Source organism: Chiloscyllium plagiosum, unplaced genomic scaffold, assembly GCF_037043375.1.
Source record: "Chiloscyllium plagiosum isolate Xiang-an unplaced genomic scaffold, Cpla_swu_hap1 HiC_scaffold_27, whole genome shotgun sequence".
Classification (NCBI taxonomy): domain Eukaryota; kingdom Metazoa; phylum Chordata; class Chondrichthyes; order Orectolobiformes; family Hemiscylliidae; genus Chiloscyllium; species Chiloscyllium plagiosum.
The window spans coordinates 79,984,998-80,012,537 of record NW_028270165.1 but is presented as its reverse complement, the minus strand read 5'-3'; the positions used below and the strand labels follow the sequence as shown (position 1 = coordinate 80,012,537).

Sequence of the window (27,540 nt, the reverse complement as noted above, 5' to 3'; positions counted from 1 at the left end):
ATTGACTGCACACATTGAAGAGAATAATTATGATCAGAGACTCCTTACAGAGACCCGCCTTCAGGATGGCAGAAATGAGATTCTGAATATACAGGGTTTGGTCAAATGGGAAGCTAGGTAAAGGTAGAAGGTTGGCACTGCTAATCAAAGCACTGACCACAGGGTAGTCTGGTGTCAGCTCGGATTTCAGGTCCTGATTTCTCTGTCCCCTGTTGATCTCCCTGTTCCCACAGAGCAAGGTGTGTGTCTGTTCTCTGCTCTGCTGGATTTCTGCTCAAGCTCTGACCCCCTGCTACACCTTCCGGAACAATAAAACATTCAGTCCATTGAGACCCAACCCACAATTGACCAGCCTGTCAACCATCCAGACGTGGAGTGTAGTCATAGCAGGGTTAACAAGCAAATAAAATGAAACAAAACTAGAAATAAATAAGTGCTTGTGTTTAATGTTTGTTCATTGGGAAGTGTATTGGAAAATTAACATTTATTGTGAAATCTATAAAAGCATAGGGGAACAAAGAAGTAAGGGCCTGACTTTGCAGAGGGCAAGCATTGCAGACAGACAGAAAAATGTAAAGTTAAACCGACCTAACAGTAGACTTTCAAGGCCAGTAAACTACTATATCAACAGTCAAGTAATGAGAAAAACAATTCCATATATGGAAAGGAACTCGAGTGTTCCAGGCTCCTAGCCTTGAGGTGTTGATAAGGAAAAGTGAATTATATTATAAAGGGAATATGGGAAAGCTATCAGGCACCCCTTACATGAGGCGTCTTGCCAATGTATCACGTCCCTTTGCAGAGATTAAAAATAAACTTTTTCTTTGCTCTTGCTAATAGTCGAGTCGATTTAATTTGCATGATAGTAAACTTGGGGGCTCGCCCAGGACCCCGCAACTGGGGAAGATTCTGAAGATTCCAAGGAGGTGTAGGCGCCAGCGCATTGAAGGACTTTCACTTCATCTCGAGCGCTAAATTGGCCCCTTTCGCAAGAGGGTTGGGAATCTGTGGATCATCTTGGCGCCGGGATCCGAATCAAATAGGTTCCTGGTAAGAGTCGTGGTTTAAGTAATCCTACATCGAGACTCGTTCTAAGAGAATAAATAAATCAGGAGGAGGGTCCGTTGAACTCTCGCGTGGTATTAGAGTAAAACTCAAGGGAAAGGATTGCTGTCTCTAGAGTGTTTTAGAGAGAGCAGGTTTAAGGGTGGTTTTAGCCCTGGAACCACCACTGGCTGAGTTGGACTTGCCCGGATGCGCCCAATGAGAGGGAACCTCTGGAGATAAAAGTCATATTAGCAAAAAAAAAGATAGAGACAGACAGAGAGAGAGAGAGAGACACACACACACAGACAGACAGACACAGAAAGAGAGAGAGACAGACAGAGAGACAGAGACATTCCCAGTATGAATGGACATGACCAAAATTGCAATGTGTAAACAACACAAAGGTGAGACAGCGTCCCAGTACCTTCCGCGCCTCACTCTAATCCATAATGCCTGGAGTGGACTGAAACCACCCGAGGACATAACGACGGCAGAAATCACACCGTATGAGGCACACCTGAGCAACAGCTTCATCAATGGAATGAAGGACAAAATAGCAAAAAAAGGTAAAAGACACATTTATTACCTGGGACACGGGAAAGCTCAATTTGATAGAACAACACGCGATACATGCTGAAAAATTGCTGGCTCAAGAGAAGGATAAGCTCAGCTTGCTATGATGCAAATGGTCGCCCAGCCATTGGAGGGAGATGCTGTGGGAAAAGGGAGAGGCAGAGGTGGAGGTCGCGGAAGAGGGGCTGGCAGAGGTAGATCTGGCAGGTGCTTTGTTTGTGGAACAATGGACCACCGGGCGAGGCAGTGCCCACACAGACAGCCTCAGTCAGCCCTGAAGGCTGGACAGCAGGGTGACTGACGGGGGAAGGCTAAGATGGAGGTGGGCAGCCCACAAGGGACAGTTAAGCCTCTTTCCTTTATTCTTGGCAATGAAGACTCGCTTATGCTAATCTCTTCTACTAACCTTACAGGCACTGAAACATGTCCCACCTCCACAGTGAGTGCTGAGATTGCGGAGCGTGGACCATACGTTCACTATAACATTGATGCGTATAAGTTGATGCCTACCTCTATGTCATACGTGGAACGTACACCAGTTACCTTTTTGGTAGGTACAGGGGCAACATATTCAGTCCTTAAAATCAAGCCAGTTCAGAGAGTCAACGCAAATAAAGATGAGTGGAAGGTTCCTGGACTCAATGGGTGCATCAGGAGTTGTGATAAGAGTGGGGTTTACCACATCCCTGTTGTGCAAAACCAGTAATTGGGAAACATTCCAATTCTCAGTTTTGTTATCGGAATTCTGTCCTTTAAATCTGATGGCTCAGGATCTCAGTGAGACTGGGGTTGGATTTGCTCAGTATCCCGACAGGCTTGCAGGTAATACGAAAAGATGATTTACCAGTGCAGGCTGTAAAATACAACTCACGACCCCTGATGTATGTCTATGAATGACGATTAAGCCAGACAGCGATAAGTTCAGTGAGCGATTCACTCGCCCTGGAAGCAAGTAACCATGTTCATCCTATTAACACCGATTTTCTCGGGGGATATGCTGCACTGCACAGCACACATACACCGCAATAGCCCTGACAAATCATATGGGAAGGATTGGTTCAGGAGACGGGTTAAACCAGATCAATTGTCATTGTGCGAATTTCATTGGAATGACGACAGATGTGCAGTCAGTGTGAACTTATCTAAGGTCTCTGTGATGGCAAGGAGAACCTATCTTTTTGACGTGGAAGGCTCTTTTTCTCATGTGTCATTGGCGAAAGCGTCCGGCAATGGGTGGCAGGATTTGGGACCATGGGTACGAAAGGCATAAAAAACAAAAAGATTGGGTCTTGAGGGACGATGTGGGTATCTGGTTCAGTGAAGATATGTGGACATAGAGGAAGAAACTAAATTGGCTAACTCAGGCAGATAGGGCAGTCCAGGTAACCCCGGCTAGCCCTGGAGAGCCTAGGAAGGTAGCCTTATACTATATTGGCATTTTGCTAAAGTAGAAATCTCGGACCCAAGATTGAGAAAGGTCCCTACTGAGCTGTAGGCAAAAGGCAAACATGACGTGGGGCTCATATGAGGCTGTGAATCCATACAAATAACCCCCAAGTCTGAGTATCGGCCTTGCAGAGCACAACACCCGTTAAAACCCGAGGCTATCCAAGGAATTACTCCAGTCTTTGAATCCCTCCTAAAGGCTGGAGTGATAATCCCCCGTGAAAACTCACTAGCGAGAACACCCATTTTTCCAGTCAAAAACGCAAATATTCCGGGTGAACCAGAGGAATGGAGGTTTGTTTAAGACCTGCAGGCAGTCAATAACGCTGTTGTTCCACACGCCCCAAATGTTCCCAACTATATAACCTCACATTCCACCGGACAGTAAATGGTTCTCTGTTGTGGATTTAGCAAATGCTTTCTTTAGTGTAACCAGTACACCCAGAGAGTCAATCTGGTTCACTTTTTCATTCAAAGGAAAATCGTATACCTTTACGTGACTTTGTCAAGGTTACTGTGAGTCCCCCCACCATATATAATGAGGCTCTACGCAGGAGTCTAGAGTCTCTTGTTTTAACCCCAGGGTCAGCGCTTCTGCTGTATGTAGATGATTGCTTAATAGCAGCACCAACAGAGGAACAATGTGAGAAAGATACCCTTGCATTGCTCTGCCATCCAGCAAGGGAAGGGCACAAAGCTAGTCTCGCAAAGCTACAATTTGTGCAACAACTGGTGAAGTTCTTAGGTCACTTAATATCTGAACAAGGGAAGGCCATTGGTCAAGACAGAGTTCAAGCAATCCAGCAAATTCCAAAGCCTCACACGAAGAAACAATTGCTGTCCTTTTTGGGCATGTGCTCCTACTGTAGAATGTTTATCCATATTACACAACCCTTGAGGCATCCCTAAGTGACATAGCCCATGGCAAAGGGTTGCTGAGCCAGAGTCCGTTGCAGTGGACCCCAGAGGCCAAGCGTGCCTTTGCTGAATTGAAAAAAGGCCCTCCAAACTACACAGACACCGGGGATTCCGAATCCAAACAAGCCTTTTGTACAAACGGTAGATGAGAAGCATGGCTGCATGACATCTCTGCTGTTGCAGGATCATGGGGCAAAATTGAGGCCGGTAGCTTATTTTTCGACAAAACTAAACCCCATAGTGGCAGGATTGCCTAAATATCTGCGAGCTGTGGCTGCAGCTGAAAAGGGTGTTGTAGCGTCCAGGGACAAAGTCGGCTATAGTGTATTAACCCTACTGGCCCCACATGCAGTATCTTTACTGTTACCCAAAGGGTAGTCAAAGCGGGATCACTCCCTTCTCATCTGTCAGCGCAAGTAGCAGAGCTGATAGCCAAATTACATGTCTCAGTCAAGGCAAAGGAAAGGACAGTGAATATTTACACAGACAGCAGATATGCATTTGGGGTTGTACATGATTTTGGAACTCTATGGAAACACAGGGGCTTCTTGACCTCCTCTGGAAAGCCCATCACGCACCCTGGCCTGATGTCTGACCTCCTGGAAGCGGTCCTATTGCCCAAATCACTCGCTGTGTGGAAGTGTGAAGCCCACACAAAAAATAACGATTCCATTTCTCAAGGCAATATGAAGGCAGACTCAGCAGCAAGGACAGCAGCCGCCAAGTGATCAGTTTGACGTGTGTATGACAAAACTTTGTGCCCCAACAACAGACAAATGGAAGTTACAGTCACAGGCCACGCCGGAGGAGAAGCATGAGTGGACAAGGGCAGGATGCAGCATGAAGGAAGGGGCGTGGTGTGGCCCCAATCGTAAACCCTGTCTACCGCGATCATTATTCCCATTCTAAGCCATTCTATGACACGGTAATGACCATGTGTCAGAAAGTGGGGATGGGGGAGGTGGAGATGTACAACAGGATTGCAGCACACTGATACACTAAGGGATTTACTCACTACTCCTAGAAATATTGTGAATGATGTGTTATTTGTGCCACTATTAGTGTGGGGAAGGGAATACAGATGAGTCAGGCAGCACACCCCCAACCCCAAAGACCCTTGGAACATTTATGGTTGGATTTTATTGAACTAACACACAACTGAGGGAAAAGGTATTGCCTGGTAATAGTTGGTATGTTTTTCAAATGGGTGGAAGCATTCCCCACGTCTAAACAGATGACAGTGTCGTAGCCAAGGCTTTGCTAACTGAAATAATTCCAAGATGGGGCATCCCTGAAAGGCTTAGTAGTGACAATGGGACACCATTTGTCAATAATGCCTTACAGCAGATCAGTGATTACTTGGAATAAATATGAGACAACACTGTGCCTACCACCCAGCGAGCGATGGTACAGTGGAAAGAGAAAATGCTACCCTAAAAAATAAATTGACAAAATGCTGTGAGGAACTCGGGGTGACATGGACAAAGGCATTTCCAATTGTGCTAATGTATATGAGATCTAAAAGGAGAGGAAGACCCAATCTTAGCCCGTTTGAGATTTTGTTTGGTAGGCCGCCCAATACAGGAGTTGGCCCAAGACCTAAAGCAAGACAAATAACAGACCACAGTGAGGATGAGATGTTGTGTTACTGTATAAAACTCTAGACTTTTGTCTCAAATACAGAATCAAGTGAAGGCAGCACTACCCCAACCAGCAGGGGGGAAGCTGCACGATCTAGAACCTGGAGACTGGATAGTGATGAAAGGCTTCAAGAGGAAAAGCTGGAAGCCAAAGAGGCAGCTGGGGCCATTTCAAGTGCTCCTTACAACACAGACAGCTATTAAGATCACCGAAAGAACCACATGGATACACGCCAGCCATTGCAAATGTGTAGCTGGACCTGAGGAGACATCGGACAGCACCGGAATCAAATAAGTGCAAGCAGTGAAACTCCGATAACCAGATTGGACTTATATACATGGGGATTGTAAGGTTGCTAGATGCCTCATATAAATTTGGGGCTGCCCCAGCTCACATTATCAGTAAGCGCCCTGGCAGGACTATTCCCAAGGGCAGGGGCATCTGAGATACAGCTGCAGACAGTAATCATAACCGAGGGTGCTAAGGGGACCTTTAAATGTGACTCATGGCTGTTTAGTAACCAGGATGACTATAAATGGGATGATAAATATTTATGCAGGGATCCGTGGCCACCATGGCTACAGGGACACCTGACACGGGAAATAGGTATTCTATTATCAAGGAAGGAGGTCCCAAGACACGGGTAATAATACCAAGACTCAAGAATGATGAGGGTGTCTGGTGGTGTGGAATAGATAGACCCTTCTCCAACATTTATGGAAAGGTGAATATAGTGGTACAATTCTCCCCCCCCCCCCCCCTAACTCGGCAGAAGGTCCGACAGAAGATAGTAGCACCAGGGCACGGCAACTAAACAAACCAAATCATGGACATAACCCCAAGCAGGGCAAAGGGCATTAATGTCACGCCAGAACCTAGAGGGAGTCAGTCGGGGCTCAGGACCGAGTCTAACTCGGTAGTGGAATTGGCCCTCCATGAGATAAATGGTGTAAATGTGACGCCAGTAAGTTGGGAGGTGCGAAGGGCCATCGCTAGATGTGAAGGGAACAGAGCTTGTGCCTTGGCCCAAATACAACACCGGAGATTAGAGGTTGGCTACCCTTGTTGGATATGTTTGCACACAGCCCAATGGTGGACTGCCGAACCAATAATAGAGCCCGGCAAGAAATGCTAGCTGCCTGCTTCTGCGGGCAGCGACTACCCTGACCCTGATAGGGGGAGCAATAAGGGCAAAACTCGCGCCAGCACCCGAACGCAAGGCTAACTGCAGTCTCAAGGCTGACACGCTCCCAACCACAGCCTTCCATATAGTGGCAGGCAGAGGAGAAACATGTATTTGCACAAATCAGGGGAGACTCCATTTGGGGATCTCCCAATGTATGATGACATTGTACTTGAACAACGATTATTGCTCAGCAACCTACGCAAATGGTACGATCAACATTACTTGTTCCTTTAATCAGTAATCAGACCATGATGGCGGGTATAATATGGGCCTGTGGAGAGAGAGGGTACCACCACCTTCCTCCAGGATGGAAAGGGTGCTGCTACCCCATGGTACAGCGTTCGTCCCAAAAGCTAGTAATGGGCAAACCCGAAGGGACATGCCACTGCATTGGAAGGGGGACACACTCGCAGACCCCTGGACTACACCAGGAGCGAACATTGGATGGTCTATTGTCTTGGGAGCTGGGACAACATTGGCAATAAACAAGATTAATGGCGTGGCATATAGTATATTACTGTTAGCAAATGAGACGGAGGAAGGTCTAGCACTCACCATTACTGAATTAACAGTAGTAAGGGAAGCAGCGATACAAAATCGATTAGTACTAATCATACTGATGGCAGAGAGAGGGGGCGTCTGCAAATTGTTATGTACCTCCTGCTGTTTTAATATTCCCGATGAGTCCCAGAATATCACTAGTGTGATAAATTATATGAAGGCGGCAGTAAGACTGTCTCCCCCAGCATATGACTCTTGGTTCCAACGGCTTACCGCCCTTTGGGGAGCTTGGGGGTATTGGATCCTACACGTTCTACTAGTTGTAGGGCTGGTCATACTGATAGTGCTTTGTATTAGGACCCTGCTTGTGTACCTGCCTATGGCGTTTGCTTAGGAGTGCAGCAGGATACCAAGTGGTAAAACGACCAGAGGTTCCACCACAGGAAGACCTGATTGCGTGGATCCCACCATACAGTAACGTTGAAGTGTGTGACGTGTGAAAATGAGCTATGTACAGGGCAGCAGGTCAGGCAGCATCCAAGGAGCAGGAGAATCGACGTTTCGGGCATGAGGCCTTCTCCAGCATCTGCAGTCCTCACTTTCTCCTATGTACAGGGCACACCAGAGCAAGTGACAATAACACCAGAAAGCTGTGCTACAGGTAGATGATGTTGGAGGAAAGGCTTGGTGCTCCCTAAGCAGTCTGATGTATAGCTATCTGGCTCGGTATATTTTCATGTCATTGTTGTCATGAAATGGAAAATTAACATCCATTGTGAAATCTATAAAGGCATAGGGGAACAGAGAAGTAAGGGTCTGACTGGAACTAAGGGTATTGCAAACAAACAAAAATGTAAAGGCAAACCGACCTAACAGCAGACTTACAAGGCCAGTTAAACTACCATATCAGCAGCCAAGAAATGAGAAAATCAACTCCATATACGGAAAGGAACTTGAATGTTCCAGGCCTCTAGCCATGCAGGAGCTGATAAGGAAAAGCGAATTATAGTATAAAGGGAGTATGTGAAAGCTATCAGGCACCCATTACATGAGGCATCTTGCCAATGTATTGGGTCCTTTTGCAAAGGTCTGAAATAAACATTTGAATCGAGTCAATTTAATTCCCACGACAGTTGTTACTATGTCATCATGCTCAGTGTCTGACTATAAACAATGTATATAAGCTCTATACAAACTCTGGTAAAGTCAGCGGATTATTTTGGTGGTCTAGAAATACTCATCCTTCTGGGCTGATCAGAGTCTACCGACCCGGCCATACCAAAGAATAAACAATTGCTTGTGTGATTAACAAAGCGTCATTTCTAGGTGCATTTATTGACCAATCCCAGAAACCCGAAGACCCAGACAGCAGTCCAGATCATCAGAACAACCAGACAGGAAATGGTTAATGTCCCCAGGATGTGGGGAGCAAAATGAGACATCAAGGCATTAACACCAACACCAGAGAGAAACTGAACAAACAGACATGGCAAACGTGAGAGAGTTACAGCAGAGGAACAGTCCCTTCCGTCCAACTCATCTATGCCGACCAGATATCCTAAATCTATCTCGTCCCATTTGCCAGTGCTTGGCCCATGTCCCTCTAAACCCTTCCCATCCATATACCCATCCAGATACCTTTTAAATGCTGTAATTGTACCAGCCACCACCACTTCCTCTAGCAGCTCATTCCTTGCACGCACTACCCTCTGAATATAGGTGTTGCCCCTTAGGTTCCTTTTAAATCTCACCCTCAACCTGAACCTATGACCCGTCCAGGGAAAAGATCTTGTCTATTTACCCTTTCCGTGCCCCTCATGATTTTATAAGTTTGTAGGGTCACCCCTCGGCCTCTGGCGCTCGAGAGAAAACAACCCCACCCTGTTCAGCTCAAACCCTGACAGCATCTTTGTCAATCTTTTCAGAACCCTTTCAAGTTTTGCAACATCCTTCCTCCAGCAGAGACGAGAAGTACACACAACATTCCAAAAGTGGCCTAACCAATGTCTGGTGCAGCTACAACATAACTTCCCATCTCGTATAATCAGAGGATTGGGAAAGTTTTCAAAACTCACAAAAGACAACCGGGAAAGAAAGGAGGGACAAACCGAACTTTTGAGGGTCAGCTTGGACATTAGGGCGGGGGATGGGAATGAGGGAAGGAAGCTGAATGTGCTGGAGCCAAGGCGCAGGAGGAACAGAGGATACAAAACCGGCTTCAAGCTGCAATGAGGAATATTGCATGTGATGTACTTGCACCTGCTGCAGTTACTGGTGGGAATCGGGTGCATTTTAAAAATAACAACATAAAAGCTATCGACCCTCCGCCTTCCCAACGTCGATCCTTCTCTTCCACCTCACCCGGATAATTAAGACACATACCTGAGTTTGCAGAGTCTGCTCCCTCCCTGGATTCACTCCAGTTGCTACAAGTGACCAATTTCCCCTCCTGCCATCTCTGTATCCCTCCCGGGATGAAGAGCTGCCCAGAGGGAGGGGGATTCATTATGAAACTGACAGGGCGACTTCCGCGTTGTGACGTCAATAATGGAACGAGGGGCGGGGCGAAAAGTGGAGCAAAATGACGATGAAGGCGGCGGGACGAGACCGAGAGCGGACCACGCACTGCGCGTGCTGCCGGGCACCGCATAAGGGGAGGGGAATACCCCATAAGACATAGGAGCGGAAGTAAGGCCATTCGGCCCATCGAGTCCACTCCGCCATTTAATCATGGCTAATGGGCATTTCAACTCCACTTACCCGCATTCTCCCCGTAGCCCTCAATTCCTTGTGACATCAAGAATTTATCAATCTCGGCCTTGAAGACATTTAGCGTCCTGGCCTCCACTGCACTCTGTGGCAATTAATTCCTCAGGCCCACCACTCTCTGGCTGAAGAAATGAAGAACCCAGCACCAGAGACCCGGGTTCAATTTCCGCCTCAGGCGACTGACTGTGTGGAGTTTGCATGTTCTCCCCATGTCTGCGTGGGTTTCCTCCAGGTGCTCCAGTTTCCTCCCACAGTCCAAAAATGTGCAGGTTAGATGAATTGGCCATGCTAAATTGCCCGTAGTGTTAGGTAAGGGGTAAATGCAGGGGAGTGTGTGTGGGTGGGTTGCGCTTTGGTGGGTCGGTGTGGGCTTGTTGGGCCGAAGGGCCTGTTTCCACACTGTAAGTGATCTGATCTATTTCTGTTCTGAATTTACCCCCTCTAATTCTAAGGCTGTGCCCACGGGTCCTAGTCTCCTCCCCTAACGGAAACAATTTCTTAGCGTCCACCCTTTCCAAGCCATGTATTATCTTGTAAGTTTATATTAGATCTCCCCTTAACCTTCTAAACTCCAATGAATACAATCCCAGGATCCTCAGCCGTTCCTCATATGTTAGACCTGCCATTCCAGGGATCATCCGTGTGAATCTCGGCTGGACACGCTCCAGTGCCATTTTGTCCTTCCTGAGGTGTGGGGACCAAAACTGGACACAGTACTCCAAATGGGGCCTAACCAGAGCTTTATAAAGGCTCAGTAGCACATCGCTTCTTTTATATTCTAACCCTCTTGAGATAAATAAACTTCAGAGAATCCCCATAGTGTGGAAAGCAGGCCACTCGGTCCGACAAGTCCACACCGACCCTCCCAAGGGTAACGCACCCACATCCATTCCCCTAACCCCACTGCTCTACATTTAACCCTGAGTAATGCACCTTAGCTGCATATCGCTGGACATTATGCATGATTTAGCATAACCAACCCACCCTAATCTGCACATCCCTGGGCACTATGGGTAATTTAGCATGGCCAATCCACTTTAATCTGGACAAAGTTTAAATCTGAACTCCAGGCTGTAATCCAACAGGCTTCTTTGGAAGCAGTAACGTTTGGAGTGGGTGTGGAGAATAAGATCATAAAACATGGAATTTATAGCAAAACATTAAGGCATCCTGCCACTGAAATGGTATATTGAACAAACCTGGATTGTTAAGTCTTTCACCTTTTAGAATGGGTTGCAGGTATCATTACAATGTAAACCCCAGAACTTCTTGTACGTCACCTTCTCGAGATAACAAGGTTTTATAGCAAAAGGTGACATCTCAGCTCAGACAATGCATTAAAGGTGTGAGGTCAGAGTCTGTCTGTATCCCAATCTTGAGTCAGACTGGTTCTAATTCCAAAGTGGAATTTACAAACTATTACATGTATTGGACTGTCTGCAGATTGTGCATTTTTTAAACAAAATAGAATGTATCTGCAAATATACCTCCCCACACACGCACAGGTTTGTTTGGGTGAATTTGTACTTTCAGAATTACACCTTTACTCAAAACTGCATGAATCCATGTAAGATTCTGTAAATCAGTTTAACCATTGTGGCACAGACAGTCTCACACAGGGGAGCTCACACCTTCAATACATTATCGGGGCTGACACGACACCAATTGCTAAAGTTCACATGAGAATTTAACTTTTAAAAAATATTGTGATTTACATATAAAAGAACTGAAACCAACATGGTCATTCTAACAGATGAGAGACTTAACAAATCCAGGTCTTATTCAATATATAATTTCAGTTACATCACACTGTAAACTGTTGCTATAAACTCTGTGTCTTACAATCTTATACCCCATAAACACCTGATGAAGGAGCTGCACTCCGAAAGCTAGTGCTTCCAATTAAACCTGTTGGACTATAACATGGTGTGTGTGATTTTTAACTCTGCAAATATAATTCTGCAAATGCACATTTACTCCCATGGACTTATGTGTGCACGTATGTGCATGAGAGACAGAAAAGTCTACATCAGTGTTGTATGCCTTTATGTCTATTTGATAACAGTTGCTTTATTTCTATTGATGTAAATATTGTAGTAAATCTTAGCTGGGTACTAATAGTTAGATGTAAGAGAGAGAGAATTCTTCAAGTAGGGCATGATAAGAATCCTGGGAGACCCCTATTTCTTGTTTACTTCCTAATGAACAAACATTACGGTCGATCGTCTATTTATTTCTAATTTTGTTGCATTTTCATTGTTTTATTCCTTGCGATGATGTGGGAGAATTGTTAGATTTGGGTCAGCCATTTTGTCACATATTAAAGCCTGGAAACCATTTGGAATCTCATCTTAGTGCCTGCTTGCTAAAGCTTATGTTTTCCAGGCTCAGGAGAGACGGTTGGCCTTGCAGCTGTACTGCTTCCTGATAAACAAATTCTTTCTTTGCATGGGATTTTATTTCCATCCCCCACAGTTGGCGAGTCAGGCAGGAGATACCCTGGTCCTGCCAGGTCACCGGCTGATATCCTTTGAGAGATGAAATATAGAGGGTGGTTGCTGCTTTGTTGTGTCCAAATAAAAAGGAAAGATGGCCAGGGACAAAAATGGTGATACAATTCTCGCTACTCAGCCACAAGATACTAGTGAGAGTGTCCTGATGTAATGCTGCTGAGAGCAGCTTATGCTTTAAAAAATTAGTAATAAAGAATTTGCTTGCCCCAGGGTTATGGCTGGTGAAACCCTCTTTGATAAGACCTGGACCCACACTGAGGTCTGTGGCAGGCTTCAAAATGCCGCCGATCCATTCAAGTGCCCAACATTAGTTTTAATTGGCCAGTAAAATTCTGCAATAAGTATAATTGCTTGCTTCAGGACATCCAGACTTGAATACATTTGGCATACAGGATGCAGTGGGCAACTATTAAAGACTCTGTTGTATTTCCCCTGGGTTGTGGACTAATGCAGAGACACTAACAACTTGCCTTGAAAACAGTTTCGATTTGCAAATGGAACAGCTGACAGGTATTTAGAGTTTGCACACTTGGTTAGGCAGCTATGTGTCACAGCCAGGATTTATGAGGCTCAACTTCCGAACTTGGACTGTTCTGGAATGAGTGTCTCATTACCCTTGGAAGGAAGGAATAAACAAAAACTGACAAACTGAGATTCGAAGAAAGTTGGAAAATATTGCAGAGAGAGGCATGTAGGCAGAGAGAGAGGAACAGGCAGGCAGAGAGAGAGAGATGCGCAGGCAGGGAGAGAAAGAGGGGCGTAGGCAGAGAGAGAGAGAGAGAGAGACGCAGACAAGCACAAAAAGAGAGAGGCGCATCGGCAGGCATAGAGAGAGACAGACAGGGAGAGACTGACTCAGTGCCGACACAGAGGAGAAAGTGAGGACTGCAGATGCTGGAGACCAGAGTTGAAAAATGTGGTGCTGGAAAAACACAGCAGGCCAGGCAGCATCCCAGGAGCAGGAGAATCGATGTTTCGGGCCTGAAGAAGAGCTTATGCCCGAAACGTCAATTCTCCTGCTCTTTGGATGCTGCCTGGCCTGCTGTGTTTTTCCAGCACCACATTTTTCAACTCCGTACCAACACCCTCCAGGTTGCATAAAGGTTAACACTTTGTAATCTGGTGTGAATGCACATTTGCCTGGGTATGGTGCTGAAATCACAGGGGACGCCCCTGAAGAAGAGCACGAACTATGGCCTCAAATAGGGTACTCCCTCCACACCCAAACCAAAATGTGGGTGACCCCTGCTGGACTGGTTTGTGTTCCTTCTTTGCTGCTGCCTATTTCATTTGATTATGTGCAATATTGTACACACTTGGGCAGGGAGGGAATGGGTAATACTCTGTTCCAAACTTGGTGGCACCCAGATTTTCAGAAAGCAGCGAGGAAAAGAGCTGAAGAGTGTTTAATTTGTAAATAAACAATATGCATGCTGTAAGAGGGCTGCCCTGTATTTGTTAACCACTTCCTTGCCTAGTGGGCCTTTTTACCTGTCTACAACTTGCTCTTATAGAATTACGTTGCGTATGTTGTTATGAATATTGTCTAATAAGAGTAGATGTATTTAGTAGATGAATCAAAACCATCCCAATGATTGAAACAGCTGCCACTATAGTGTTGGACAAATGCGAAATATTTGCATCAGTTCACCAAAACTCTTCAAAGTTTGCATTCACAGATACACCAAGCCAAAGAATTAGTACTGGGCATATTGGAGCCGAGATGGAAGGGCCCATTCCTAGTCCTGTTGGTCACCCATTCAGCAGTCAAGGTCAGGGGAGGCCGCATGGACACACACAACAAAATGCAAAAGAGCACCACCTCCTGGAGGAACACAGAAGACCCCGCCAGAGACACATCTTCAGCCTTCATCCGCAAATGGCTCGGCCTGATCATTCTGCCTTTTACTGCATTCTTTCTTACCTTTCTTTCATGAACTACGTTTGATTGGACCTGATAACCTCTAGTAAACGGGAATTACAGTTTAATATTTTTCTTTCTACACAGTAGGTCAACCACTCTAGCTGGGTATGTGCCCATATCCCCATCCATCCCAAACTCGCACCAAGCGAGCCCTTATAGAATTTGACAGACTTGCAGCTTTCTTTCCCCCTGCCTTTGGAACTGTTCGACTGAAAATCAAAGTCACCTCGCAGACAATCCTGTGGACGGCTCAGTTCACTGTTGTGGCCCTCCTCTCCAGCAATATCTCAGATGCCGAGATTTCCCCTTCCTGATGATGATTCCCAACCCCTGGAGCCTTCTGCCCCTGTCCTTACTGAACCAGAGGACTATCTGTCTGATCTCCAACCACCACCCCCTGACAATCCCCCTGGCTCTGGGTATAATCCCCCTTTTGCTGACACCCACAATCTCTTCTTTTTAATTAAAAAAAGAGGGATTGTGGGAGAATTTGACCAAAATTGACACAAAACTGCTTGGAAGTCATTTTGTCACAAAGCAATGTTTGCAGTAAAATGTAGCCTGTTAACAGAATGCTGTCTGAGCCCTGGCTAAGGAATTCTGTTTTGATAGCCTGACCTTGCAGCTGCAGACTGTCTCTGTTCCTCAGGCCATTAGACTGTGCTGCTTCATAGAATGATGTATTGTTTCTCTCTGTTCCTTATCGGTAATTCGAGCCGAGCTAAACCTGCAGCATAAGATAACATTCAGTTTTGCAGACGTTAAGAAATGTGAACATTACAACTGCCCCTCCGTTGCATAATTAATGGACAGTAGACTTGTGTTTTACCATAAAACTTGTAACATTCTGTATTTCATTGTTCAACACAAAGTGCAACGTATTCCAAATAGGTCTTCCCAATGGCAATGAATAAAGCTAGTTAATTGCTCAAGGTCTCCTCTCCTGACTACTTTGCTTTAAATGATTTGGCACACAAGTTACTTTGCCCCAACAGTACTAACAGTTACATCTAAGGGAGACAGAATTCCTCATGCAATAGACATCAGAATCCTGGGAGACCCCTATTTCTGGTTTACTTACTAACGAACAAACATTAAGCATTTATTTTATTCTAATTTTGTTTCATTTTTCTTCTTTGATTCCTTGCTATGGCTACACTATGTGTCTGGATGGTTGACAGGCTGGGGGATTGTGGGTAGGCTTTCGATTGACTGAACGTTTTATTGTTCTGGAAGCTGGAAAGAGGCGTAAAAGCTTCAGCAGAAATCCAGCAGAGCTGAGAACAGACCGACATCATACTCTGTGGGAACAGGGAGATCAGAGGACAGAGAAATCCCGACCTGAAATCCGAGCTGATACCAGACTACCCTGTGATCAGTGCTTTGATTAGCAGTGCCAACCCTCTGCCTTTACCTATTTGACTACCCCCTTGATATTCAGGATCCAATCCTTGTCATCCTGAAGCCATGTCTCTGTAAGGAGTCTCAGATCATAATTATTCTCTTCAATGTGTGCAGTCAATTCATTCGCTTTTGTTACAATGCAGCACACATGCAGACACGCTGTTTTTAGTTTCAATTTTTGTGATCCTTAGAATCCAGTTTTGATTGCTGGTACATTTACTCTCCTTGTCCCTTTCTATTGTTCTCTGATGTTAATTTCCCACACGACTACATTGCTCACCGGCCTTGATTTGGATTGGCCATGCTAAATTGCCCAGAGTGTCCAGGGATGTGCAGGTTAGGTGGGTTAGCCATGGGAAATGCAGGGTTATTGTTTCATAGTAATAGAAGTAGGAGTAGGCTATTTGACCCATCCAGTTTGCTCCACCATTCGTTATTATCGTGGCTGATCGATCCATTGTCTCAGCTCCTCCTCCCTGCATGTCACAAGTAATCCCTTAATTCCCCGACCATGCAAAAACCCATCCAACTGTGTCTTGACTATACTTAATGAAGCTGCCTCTACTGCTTTCTTCGGCAAAGAATTCCATAGATTCACTACTCAACGGGAAAAGGAGCTCCTCTTCATCTTCATACCGAACGCCGCCTTCACTAACCTGTCCACCTGAGACTCCACTTTCAAGGAATTATGAACCTGCACTCCAAGGTCTCTTTGTTCTGCAAAACTCCTCTTCACTGTGTCAGGCCTGCCTGGATTGCTTGACCAAAATGCAAAACCTCACGTTTCTCTAAATTAAACTCCATCTGCCAGTCCTCAGCCCATCAGGTAAATTCTAATTTACAGCGAACTGTTTTCCTCTCTTATTCCCTTGAAGCTGAGAATCTCCATCCCACACATTATTCCTCCATTCTCACTTTGCTGAACCTAATCCCTGCTGTACCACATCCTGAAGGGTCTGGTTCATGCTGATTAACAGACCCACACTCAGGGGGAATCTAATTGAAACATACAGAATACTGAATGACCTGGACAGAGTAGACATTAGGAAGATGTTTCCAATGGGAGGAGAGACTAGGACCCGAGGGCCCAGCCTTAAAGTGAAGGGAAAACCTTTGAGAACAGAGATAAGGAGAAACCTGTTCAGGCAGAGAGTGGTGAATCTATGAAACTCACTGCCACAGAAGGTTGTGCAGGCCAGGTCACTGAGGATATTTAGGACTGAGCTAGATAGGTTTGAGTTTAAAGGGGGAATCAAGAGTTACGGAAAGAAAGCAGGAGAATGCAGTTGAGAAACCAAGCAGCCATGATTAAATGGTGGAGCACACCTGATATACTGAATGGCCTCATTTCTGATCCTACGTCTGATGGTCTCTTGCTGTCCTGGACACAGAGTGAGAGGATTGGGAGCAGGAGTAGGCCATTTGGTCTTCCAAGCTTGCACTTGCATTGAACACATCATAACTGGATATTAATCTACCAATATCTCAGTGGATAGGCTGAGACTTTTTTCACTGGAGCACAGGAGGTTGAGAGGTGACCTTATAGAGGTTTATAAAATCATGAGGGGCATAGATGAGGTGACCGCCAGGTATCCTTTCCCTCGGGTGTGGGTTTCAAGATTAGGCAGCAAATTTGATGGCGAGAGGAGAAAGATTTTAAACAGGCAGGAGGGACACAGAGAGTGGTTTGTGTGTGGCATGAATGTCCAGAGGAAATAGTGGATGTAGGTACAGTAACAACATTTAAAAGACATTTGGATAAGTACATGAACAGGCAAGGTTGAGAGGAACATGGGCCAAGCACTGGCAGGCAGGACTTGTTAGGTTCGTGAATATAGTCAGCAGGGACCAGTTGGACTGAAGGGTCTGTTTCTGTGCTGTATGATTCTGTAAGTGTTCTATACTGGTTTTAAATAAATCATGCCTTCCCCCATAAACTTCCACTTCTTTGTTGTTCAAAAATCAGATGAACTCAGCCTTGAATATATTCAATGAGCCCCTAACTACAGGAAGACATTCGCATTTCTGAACCCATTTTCTCATTCCTGATGAAGGGCCCGTGCCTGAAACATCGACTCTCCTGCTCCTTGGATGCTGCTTGACCTACTGAGAGTTTCCAGGGCCACACTTTTTGACGCTGATCTCCAGTATCTGCAATTCTTACTTTCTCCACATCCCAATGTATCACTATTTAAACAATACACCTCCTTTCTGCTTTTTCTTTCCACAGCAAAGGCTATAACTTCACATTGTGGTAGCGCATTTGCCACATGTTTGCCAATTGTGGTCTTGTCTACATTGGGTAGACCGAGCATAAACTTGGGGAACAGCTCACCGAGCATCACAGCTAGGTCCACAGTGGCTGACCGAACCTCCCAGTCACCACCTATTTTAATTCCCCTTCCCACTCCCTTTCTGACGTGACCATCTTTGCCACCTCCATTGTCACAACAAACCAAACCACAAATTAGAGGAACACCACCTCACCTTCCGCCTGGACAGCCTACAGCCCAGAGGACTCAATAATGAGTTATCCAGTTTCAAATAAACTCCCTTCTCAGCACCAACGCTTCATTTCCACTCCTCCCTGCCACCAACCAGATTCCTTCTTCCTACTGACCAACCAGATCGTACCCTCAGCCTGTCTTCACCTATCCTTCACCCCCCTGCCCTTTCCACCCCCATTATCTGCATCTCCCCCTACACCCATCCCCAGTCCCGAAGAGTTACACCCGAAACGTCAACTTCTCCATCTCCTGAAGCTGCCTGGTTCGCTGTGTTCTTCCAGCCTCCTGCCTGTCTATTATGCCAATTGAGACACATCTGCACAAACGTTTCCAGAGTCTGTCCCTCCCGGATTCACTCCCTTTCCTTTCGATTGCTGCAAGTCAACAATTGCACGACACAATGAAAAAGAAATGGCAAAAGGGGTGAGAAAACAGAGTGCCGTACTCACAGAAGTTGGACAGAGGAAAGAATTTACAGTCTGGGTGAAGCTTAATCTTCATTCACAGACAGGAGCAGGAGAAGCTCATGGTCCAACGCCCGCATTCAGACGATGGGGTGGCTCTGATTGGCAGGAGGACCAGACTCCTTCCGGTCCTCCAGGGCTCTCTATTGGTCCATCAAGAAAAGGTCGCGCGCCTTTTTCTGTAGATAGCAATGAACATGCCCAGTATTTTGCTGACACTGGTGGACATGCGTACTGCTTTGCTGACACCGGCAAACATGCGCGGTATGCTCGACGCGGGTGCTGGTGTTCCTGACAGATTTTAAGTATCCAAACGCCAAAAGGAAAAAAAAGGCAGAGCCACAATTATTTTCCCCATGTGGTTCGACATTTCATTGCTTTTGCATTTTGTCTCGTTGCTCAACTTTTATATGTTTTTTCCTCTTGTTGAGAGAGAGTGTGCCCCAGTGAGCTGACTGTGGGAAGGAGCTATAACCAGTTCCACAAACTAAAGAAACATTACACTATTCGCAGCAGCGGGGTGACTGTACACGTTTCCTGAGTGTGATCACAGTTTCAATTGTTCATCGGAAACACAGAGCCAAAAGGACACCAGGACTGCGGAGAAGTTGTGGAAATGTGGGGACTGAGGGAAGGGATTCCATTCCCTGTGGGCACTGGAGATTCATCCGCTCAGTCGCAGTGGGGAGAGGCCGTTCTTCAAAACATTATTACCATCAGTATTTACTGTGGAAAAGGACATGGAAGATATAGACTGTAAGGAAATAGATGGTGACATCTTGCAAAATGTCTAGATTAGAGAAGGAAGTGCTGGATGTCTTGAAACAGTTAAAGATGGATAAATCCCCAGGACCTGATCAGGTGTACCCGAGAACTCTGTGGGAAGCTGAAGAAGTGATTGCTGGGCCTCTTGCTGAGATATTTGTATCAGCAATAGTCACTGGTGAGGTGGCGGAAGAGTGGAGGTTGGCAAACGTGGTGCCACTATTTAAGAAAGGTGGTAAGGACAAGCCAGGGAACTATAGACCAGTGAGCCTGACCTCGGTGGTGGGCAAGTTGTTGGAGGGAATCAAGAGGGACAGAATGTACATATATTTGGAAAGGCAAGGACTGATTCGGGATAGTCAACATGGCTTTGTGCGTGGGAATCATGTCTCACAAACTTGTTTGAGTTTTTTGATGAAGTAACAAAGAAGATTGATGAGGGCAGAGCAGTAGATGTGATCTATATGGACTTCAGTAAGGGGTTCGACTAGATTCCCCATCGGAGACTGATTAGCAAGGTTAGATCTCATGGAATACAGGGCGAACTAGCCATTTGGATACAGAACTGGCTCAAAGGTAGAAGACAGAGGGTGGTGGTGGAGGATTGTTTTTCAGACTGGAGGCCTGTGACCAGTGGAGTGCCACAAGGATCGGTGCTCGATCCTCTACTTTTTGTCATTTACTTAAATGATTTGGATGTGAGCATAAGAGGTACAGTTAGTAAGTTTGCAGATGACACCAAAATTGGAGGTGTAGTGAACAGCGAAGAGAGTTACCTCAGATTGCAACAGGATCTGGACCAGATGGGCCAATGGGCTGAGAAGTGGCAGATGGAGTTTAATTCAGACGAATGCAAGGTGCTGCATTTTGGGAAAGCAAATCTTAGCAGGACTTATACACTTAATGATAAGGCCCTAGTGAGTGTTGCTGAACAAAGAGACCTTGGAGTGCAGGCCCATAGCTCCTTGAAAGTGCAGTCGCAGGTAGATAGGATAATGAACAAGGCGCTTGGTATGCTTTCCTTTATTGGTCAGAGTATTGAGTACAGGAGTTCGGAGGTCATGTTGCGGCTGTACAGGACATTGGTTAGGCCACTGTTGGAATATTACCTGCAGTTCTGGTCTCCTTCCTATCGGAAAGATGTTGTGAAACTTGAAAGGGTTCAGAAAAGATTTACAAGGATGTTGCCAGGGTTGGGGGATCTGAGCTACTGGGAGAGGCTGAACAGGCTGGGGCTGTTTTCCCTGGACCGTCGGAGGCTGTGGGGTGACCTTATTAGAGGTTTACAAAATTATGAGGGGCATGGATAGGATAAATAGACAAAGTTTTTTCCCTGGGGTCGGGGAGTCCAGAACTAGAGGGCATAGGTTTCGGGTGAGAGGGGAAAGATAGAAAAGAGACCTAAGGGACAACTTTTTCACGCAGAGGGTGGTACGTGTATGGAATGAGCTGCCAGAGGATGTGGTGGAGGCTGGTACAATTACAACATTTAAGAGGCATTTGGATGGGTATTTGAATAGGAAGGGTTTGGAGGGATATGGGCCGGGTGCTGGCAGGTGGGACTAGACTGGGTTGGGATATCTGGCTGGCATGGACAGGTTGGACCGAAGGGTCTGTTTCCATGCCGTACATCTCTATGCCTCTATAACATTATTTCCCATTGACAAAAACACATTCACGCTGCCTGATTACTTTGAACTTATACAAGTGCCCTGTCATAACATCTTTAATAATAGCTTTGAACATTTTCTCTATGACATATCTTAAGGTAAACGGTCTGCAGTTTCCTGTTCTCTATCTCCCTTTTTGAAGAAAAGAGTTTACCAATCTTAAGAAACCTTCCCTGAGACTAATGGGGTTTGGAAAATTAAAACCAATGCATTAACTATTTCACTAGTTAGTTTTTCTTTAAGAGTCTTGGATGAAATCCTTCAGATACCCGGGACTTGTCAACTCGTAGTTACACCGTTTACTCAGTAATACTTCCCTGGTAATTGTAATTTTCTTCAGGTCCTCCTTCCCTTTCAATTCCTGATTTACAGCTAGTTCTAGTGTGTTACTTGTATGTCTCTAGTGAAGACAGATTCAAGCTCTTTTCAATTCATCTGCCATCTCTTTAGCCTCTGTTATTGAATCCCCAGACTCATTTTCTGCAAAACTAACACTTAATTTGTTAACTTTTTTAAAAAAAGCTAATGAAACTTTCCTACTTGTTTTTATATTTTTTGCTAACTTTCTTACCCTAATTACTGTGCTCCTGCCTGTATTATTTCTGATGTTTTGCCCCAGCTCTAAACTCTAGCATCAACCTGTCTGCTTATTCTATTGAACTGACTTTGGTTAAGTGATGCAAAACACACAAGGGCAAATCTTTCCTCTCCAGAAAGTCTGAGTACTTAACACGATAACATTCACGTTGAAGTATTGTTCATTAAAACTTTACCATGCACACACTACAGATTCAAAATCCCACAATGGCACCTAGTTTTGGAATGACCTTTAATTTTGAAGAGAAATCTGAATATCCAGTGATTAACTGGAAGAACTGTTTGCAAACTTTTCACATTTTTAAACACAAAAAAACTGGAGTAACTTAGCAGAATAGCATGTATGGCCTTAAATTGTAAATCTAGTTTTCTTTCGAGTGATGGAGTAGGTCCACACCAGATGAGGATCTAAAATCTGGATTTAGGCTGTTGTCAGGAGCAACAAGTGTCTGTAAGCTTTTATGAACCACAAAATGGCATCTCAATATAAATTAAAATGACAAAATGGCTTCAGGCTGCAAATTAACACGGTGTTTAAAATGGCTAAAAACTGCATTCCTGAGCTAACTGAATTACAGATTAACCACACAATGCCTTCTTCATCGTATGGATCTAATTAAGCTCGAGAGGATATTACTGACCATCCTAGCTAACCTTGAAGCACAAGTATGAGGAGATAATGCATGTGAAACAACATTGTTTCCTAGGAAACATCATTGGCCTGTGGTCCATTATGTAATTGTATTACATTTTATTGGATTTATTCTGTAATTAAGGCTGTACTGTCTCTGAAGAAACATTTGAAATTGCTTTTGGTTCCAAGTTAATCACACATTTTCTCCAAGGAACACAAAAACTTTCAACGTCTGTGTTGCTGGACAAATCTTTGCCCGGCCGTTACCACTTAAAGTATGAAACCTTGCTGAAGCAGACCATACTCCTTATGTTCATTTGACCGATTGCAGAGCTGAGAGAGCCCTCCCAGGGGTTGAGATCTTCAACTCTCACTGTGCTTTTGGTGTGACCCATGGTTACAGATCCTTGTGGGAACATATAGGGCTCTTAACCCCCAGGGGTGGACTAATAGTAATGCCATTTTGTCCAAGCAATCTGGCAGCTATCAAGATGTTCGGCTCATGCTGAGGCAATGGATACAGTCTCCAAAGGAATGAGCAGATAGATGCTGCTGCCAAGCAGGCAGCCTTACACCCTAAACTTCTGGTCCCATTGGGTCCCCAGCAAAACCGGATAGAGACAATATGGGGACAGGTACGCCAGGCCTGGCTATGGCACTGAAATCACAGGGGAGGCCCCCTGCTGAACAGCACAAACTATGGCCTCAAATAGGGTTCTCCCTCAATACTCAAACCGAAATGTGGGTGGCCCCTGCTGGCCTGCTTTGTGTTCATTCTTTGCTGCCGCCTATTTCAGTTGATTATGCACATTATTGTACACACTTGGGCAGGGAGGGAATGGTTAATACTCTGCTACAAACATGGAGGCATCCAGATTTTCAGAAAGCAGCGAGGAAAAGAGCTGAAGCGTGTTTAATTTGTAAACAAACAAGATGCATGCTCTAAGAGGGATGCCCTGTGTTTGTTTGTTAACCACCTCCTTACCTGGTCGGCCTTTTTACTTGTCTATAACTTGCTTTTATAGAATCATCTCGCGTATTGTTATGAATATTATCTAGTAAGAGTAGATGTATTTAGGAGATGAATCAAAACCCTCCCAATGACTGAAACAGCTGACACTGTAGTGGTGGACAAGTGGGAAATATTTGCATCAGTTAACCAAAACACTTCAAAGTTGACAGTCACGGGTACGCCAAGCCTAAGAATTAGGGCCGGGGGATATTGGAGCCAAGATGGAAGGGCCCATTCCTAGTCCTGCTGGTCACCCATACAGCAGTCAGGTTCAAGGGGAGGCCGCATGGACACACAGGACGCAATGGAAAAGAGCGCCACCCCCTGCAGAAACACCAGAAGACCCCGTCAGAGAGACATCTTCAGCCTTCATCCATGAATGGCTCAGCCTGATCGTTCTGCCTTTCACTACACTCTTCCTTATCTTTCTTTCACTAACTATGTTTGATTGGGACACAACGGATCGCCTGATAACCTGTAGTAAATGGGAATTACAGTTTAATACTTTTCTTTACAGGACATACCTTTATGCAGAAAAGGACAATCGCTCCAGCTGCTGGGTTTGTGCCCATATTCCCATCCATTCCAAGGGATGGATCCCCCTGAGATCCATACCTTTTAATGAATCTGACACTGCTGAATGGTGGCTGCATCAGGGTCGTTCTGCTGCTGTCACAACTTTTCACACCCCCTGGTTTCCTTAAGTTGGTGGGCGTCCAAACACTTCCAGAGATAACCTTGGTGATTAGCGGGTATAAGATGGACACATTTAAATGTTGGATCCCGCCTCAATACAATCATCCCATACATCCCCCTCCCCATTCCTCATCAATCTCTCGGCCACGACTCCACCTCTAGGAATATTTGCATCAAGAGCAAGCATCCCTCAGGATGGCAGGCTGGTTTCAGTAAGGGTCTGCACTCCTTGCTCATTACTTCAACTGCTTACCGGTCCATTGTGGACAGGAGCATATCTAACCTCAGGGTTCCCAACAAGACCGCCATCAATTCCTCGTTTCCCACGTTTTGGACTGGAGCCCAATGCAATAATCTGTTGCCCTTCAACGGTACTGATTTCTTTTGTGGTCATATGGCCTACTCCTGGCTGCCTACCTCCTGGACTGGCAGCTGGTATTTAGGTTATGATGTCTCTTTCCTTTAACACTCCCACACTTTGCCTTTTGAGAATTCCAAACCACACATCAAGAGAGCGCTCACAACTTTTCAGCACCTTGAGTCATAGAGATGTACAGCATGGAAACAGACCCTTCGGTCCAACCCATTCATGCCGACCAGATATCCCAACCCAATCTAGTCCCACCTGGCAGCATCCAGCCCATATCCCTCCAAACCCTTCCTATTCAAGTACCCAACCAAATGCCTCTTAAATGTTGTAATTGTACCAGCCTCCACCACATCCTCTGGCAGCTCATTCCATACATGTACCACCTTCTGCGTGAAAAAGTTGCCCCTTAGGTCTCTTTTATATCTTTCCCCTCTCATCCTAAACCTATGCGTTCTAGTTCTGGACTCCCTAACCCCAGGGAAAAGACTTTGTCTATTTATCCTATCCCTGCCCTTCATAATTTTGTAAACCTCTATAAGGTGGTTGAGGTTCGGCGAATTGCTACCACTCTGGAAGAGATTGCCAATGCCACATCTTCAGCCTTTGACCTGCTCAATGCAGGGATGGTCACTGTCTGCACCATTACTCTCCAAAATGTCATTGCCCTCGACTAGCTGTTAGCCGAGAAAGGAGGCACTTGTGCCCTTATCAGCTCTGACTGCTGTGCCTGCATCCCTGACTCCAGTGAGAACATTACTATCATGGCCGCCCACATTCACAAGGCAGCCTCCTCCCTCCATGACACTACTCCCCGTTGGGACCTTTGAACATGGGTGGGTGGCTGCTTGGCTCTTGGGCTTCTGCCCTCCTCCAGGGTCTTGTGCTTCTCATTGCTGGTTTTGTTCTGCGAGCACATAGCATTATTTTCCTGAAACAGTGCTGTGCCCATTTCAGCTGCCTTCTGATGCTGAATATCCCAGCATCTTTCCAACTTGTGCTGCTTCCCTTTTCTGACATTCCCCCACCAATGGATGGTTTCACTGACTCTCACTCTCTCGATCCTGGTGACCCTGACTATGACAGTTACCGAGGCGACTCTAAAACCCCATCACCAACACACACCACTGGGTCCGCTACATCCCTCCTTTTGCCGGTTCCTCTGAACTGCCCTCCTGATTTGGTGAAAAGAAAGAAGGAAGGAATTGTGGGAGAATTATTACATTCTGGTCAGCCATTTTGTCACATATTAAAAACCTAGAAACCATTTTCAATCTCAGCTTAGTGCCTGCTTGCTCAAGCTTGTTTCCAGGCTAAGATTGTCTTTTCCAGGCTCATCAGAGACAGTCGGCCTTGCAGCTGTACTGCTACCTGTTAAACACATTCTTTCCTTGCATGGGAATATTCTTCTCTTTGCAAGGACCTATTATATACTTATCAGCTACTAACCAACACTGTCTAGACACTAAATCACTGGGCAAAGTGACTTAGTTTGCTAATCGTTAAATTATTGTAAGCTATATAATCACACAACTCTCTCTTTCTCGTCGGAGTGACTTGTGACCATTAGGTCGACTTGGCTCTCCCTGTGAGCTCCTGAATGAACAGTCAATAACCCAAGGTTTTTGTGTCATGATTACATATCTAAATTGGACGACTACAAGCAAGTCACCCACAGCATAATCTACTTCCATCTCCAGCACGGATCAAGGGGCCACCCTTTTTTGCCAGACAAGTAAATGTATCAAGCTCAGGAAACAAAGCCTGTCAAACATTAATAGACACAGATCGAGACCAACCTTTTCCAGAGTCTGTCCCTTCCCCTCGATTGACTTTCTTTTTCCCTCAGCTCCTACAGACCAACAGCTGAACCCAAGGATGAGAAAAGAAATGGAAAAGGGGGTGAGAAAAAAAGAGTGCCGTCCTCGCCGATGTTAAACAGAGGAAGGAAGTTGCAGTCTGGGGTGAAGCTCAATCTTCTTTCAGAGAGAGAGGAACAACAACAACTTCAGAAGCTCGTGGTCCAACTTCCGCATTCAGACAATAGGGGGGCTCTGATTGGCTGGAGGACCAGTCTCCTTCCGGTCATCCAGGGATTCCCAAAGGTTGGTCTCCCCGTCCATCAGAACGATGAGGGGTGGGGCCCCACACATCTCACACATGCGCACCATGAACATTGCTCACGGCCGATAGAGCGGTTTCTGGATCGCCTGGGATTGTGGGGGCTACATCGGCCATTACAGAGATGAAATCAAGAGTCCCACATGCCTTCTTAATCGTCCTTTTCCATGTGTTGGTAACGTACACGTCGTGAACCAATCTTTAATCGATTTTAAATTGATACACTGAGTGAAACGCTACAGCTGTTCAGCTCTAAACTCTATTTCCAGTTCAGTGTCAGCACATCGCTCTTTATCTGTCCCCAAATAAGGACTGAATCAAAACCCAACATCTGTCCCACCTGAACGTCGATTTTTTTTTAAACTTGCGGGTTCCAACCCTCTGTTTCAACCATTTATTAAAAGTTATTCGTGGTGCATAGGCATCTCTGGCTGGCCAGCATTTATTTCCCTTGAGAAGGTGGTGGTGACCTGTCTTCTTCAACTGCTGTGGTCGACATGCTATACGGTGACCTACAATGCCCTTATGGAGGGAATTCCAGGATTTAGCTCCAGCGACACTAAAGGAACAACAAGTTGCTTCCAAGTCAAGATGGTGAGTGCCTTGGCGGGGTACTTGCAAGAGGTTCTGTTCCCAAGTATCTGTTGTCCTAGTCCTTCTAAATGGAAGTGGTTTGTGGTGTGGAAGGCATTTTCTAAGTATCTTTGGTGAATTTCTGTGGTGCAGCTTGTAGATCGGACACACCTGGGTCCCTGGTGCTATGAGGCAGCAGTGCTAACCACTGA

At 45.6% G+C, this 27,540-nt stretch overlaps 1 protein-coding gene across 1 annotated transcript in view; it reads right to left on the bottom strand.

Moving 5' to 3' along the window:
* Window positions 1-26,601, bottom strand: part of LOC148144655 (uncharacterized) — a 70,783-nt gene extending 44,182 nt beyond the window's left edge. Inside the window, exons 1-2 of the mRNA XM_087975429.1 lie at window positions 26,434-26,601; window positions 15,137-15,245 (exon numbers count right to left, since the gene is read on the bottom strand). The gene's annotated coding sequence lies outside the window, so the exon portion shown is untranslated. The remainder of the gene's footprint in view (window positions 1-15,136; window positions 15,246-26,433) is intronic.
* Between the last annotated feature and the right edge of the window lie 939 nt (window positions 26,602-27,540).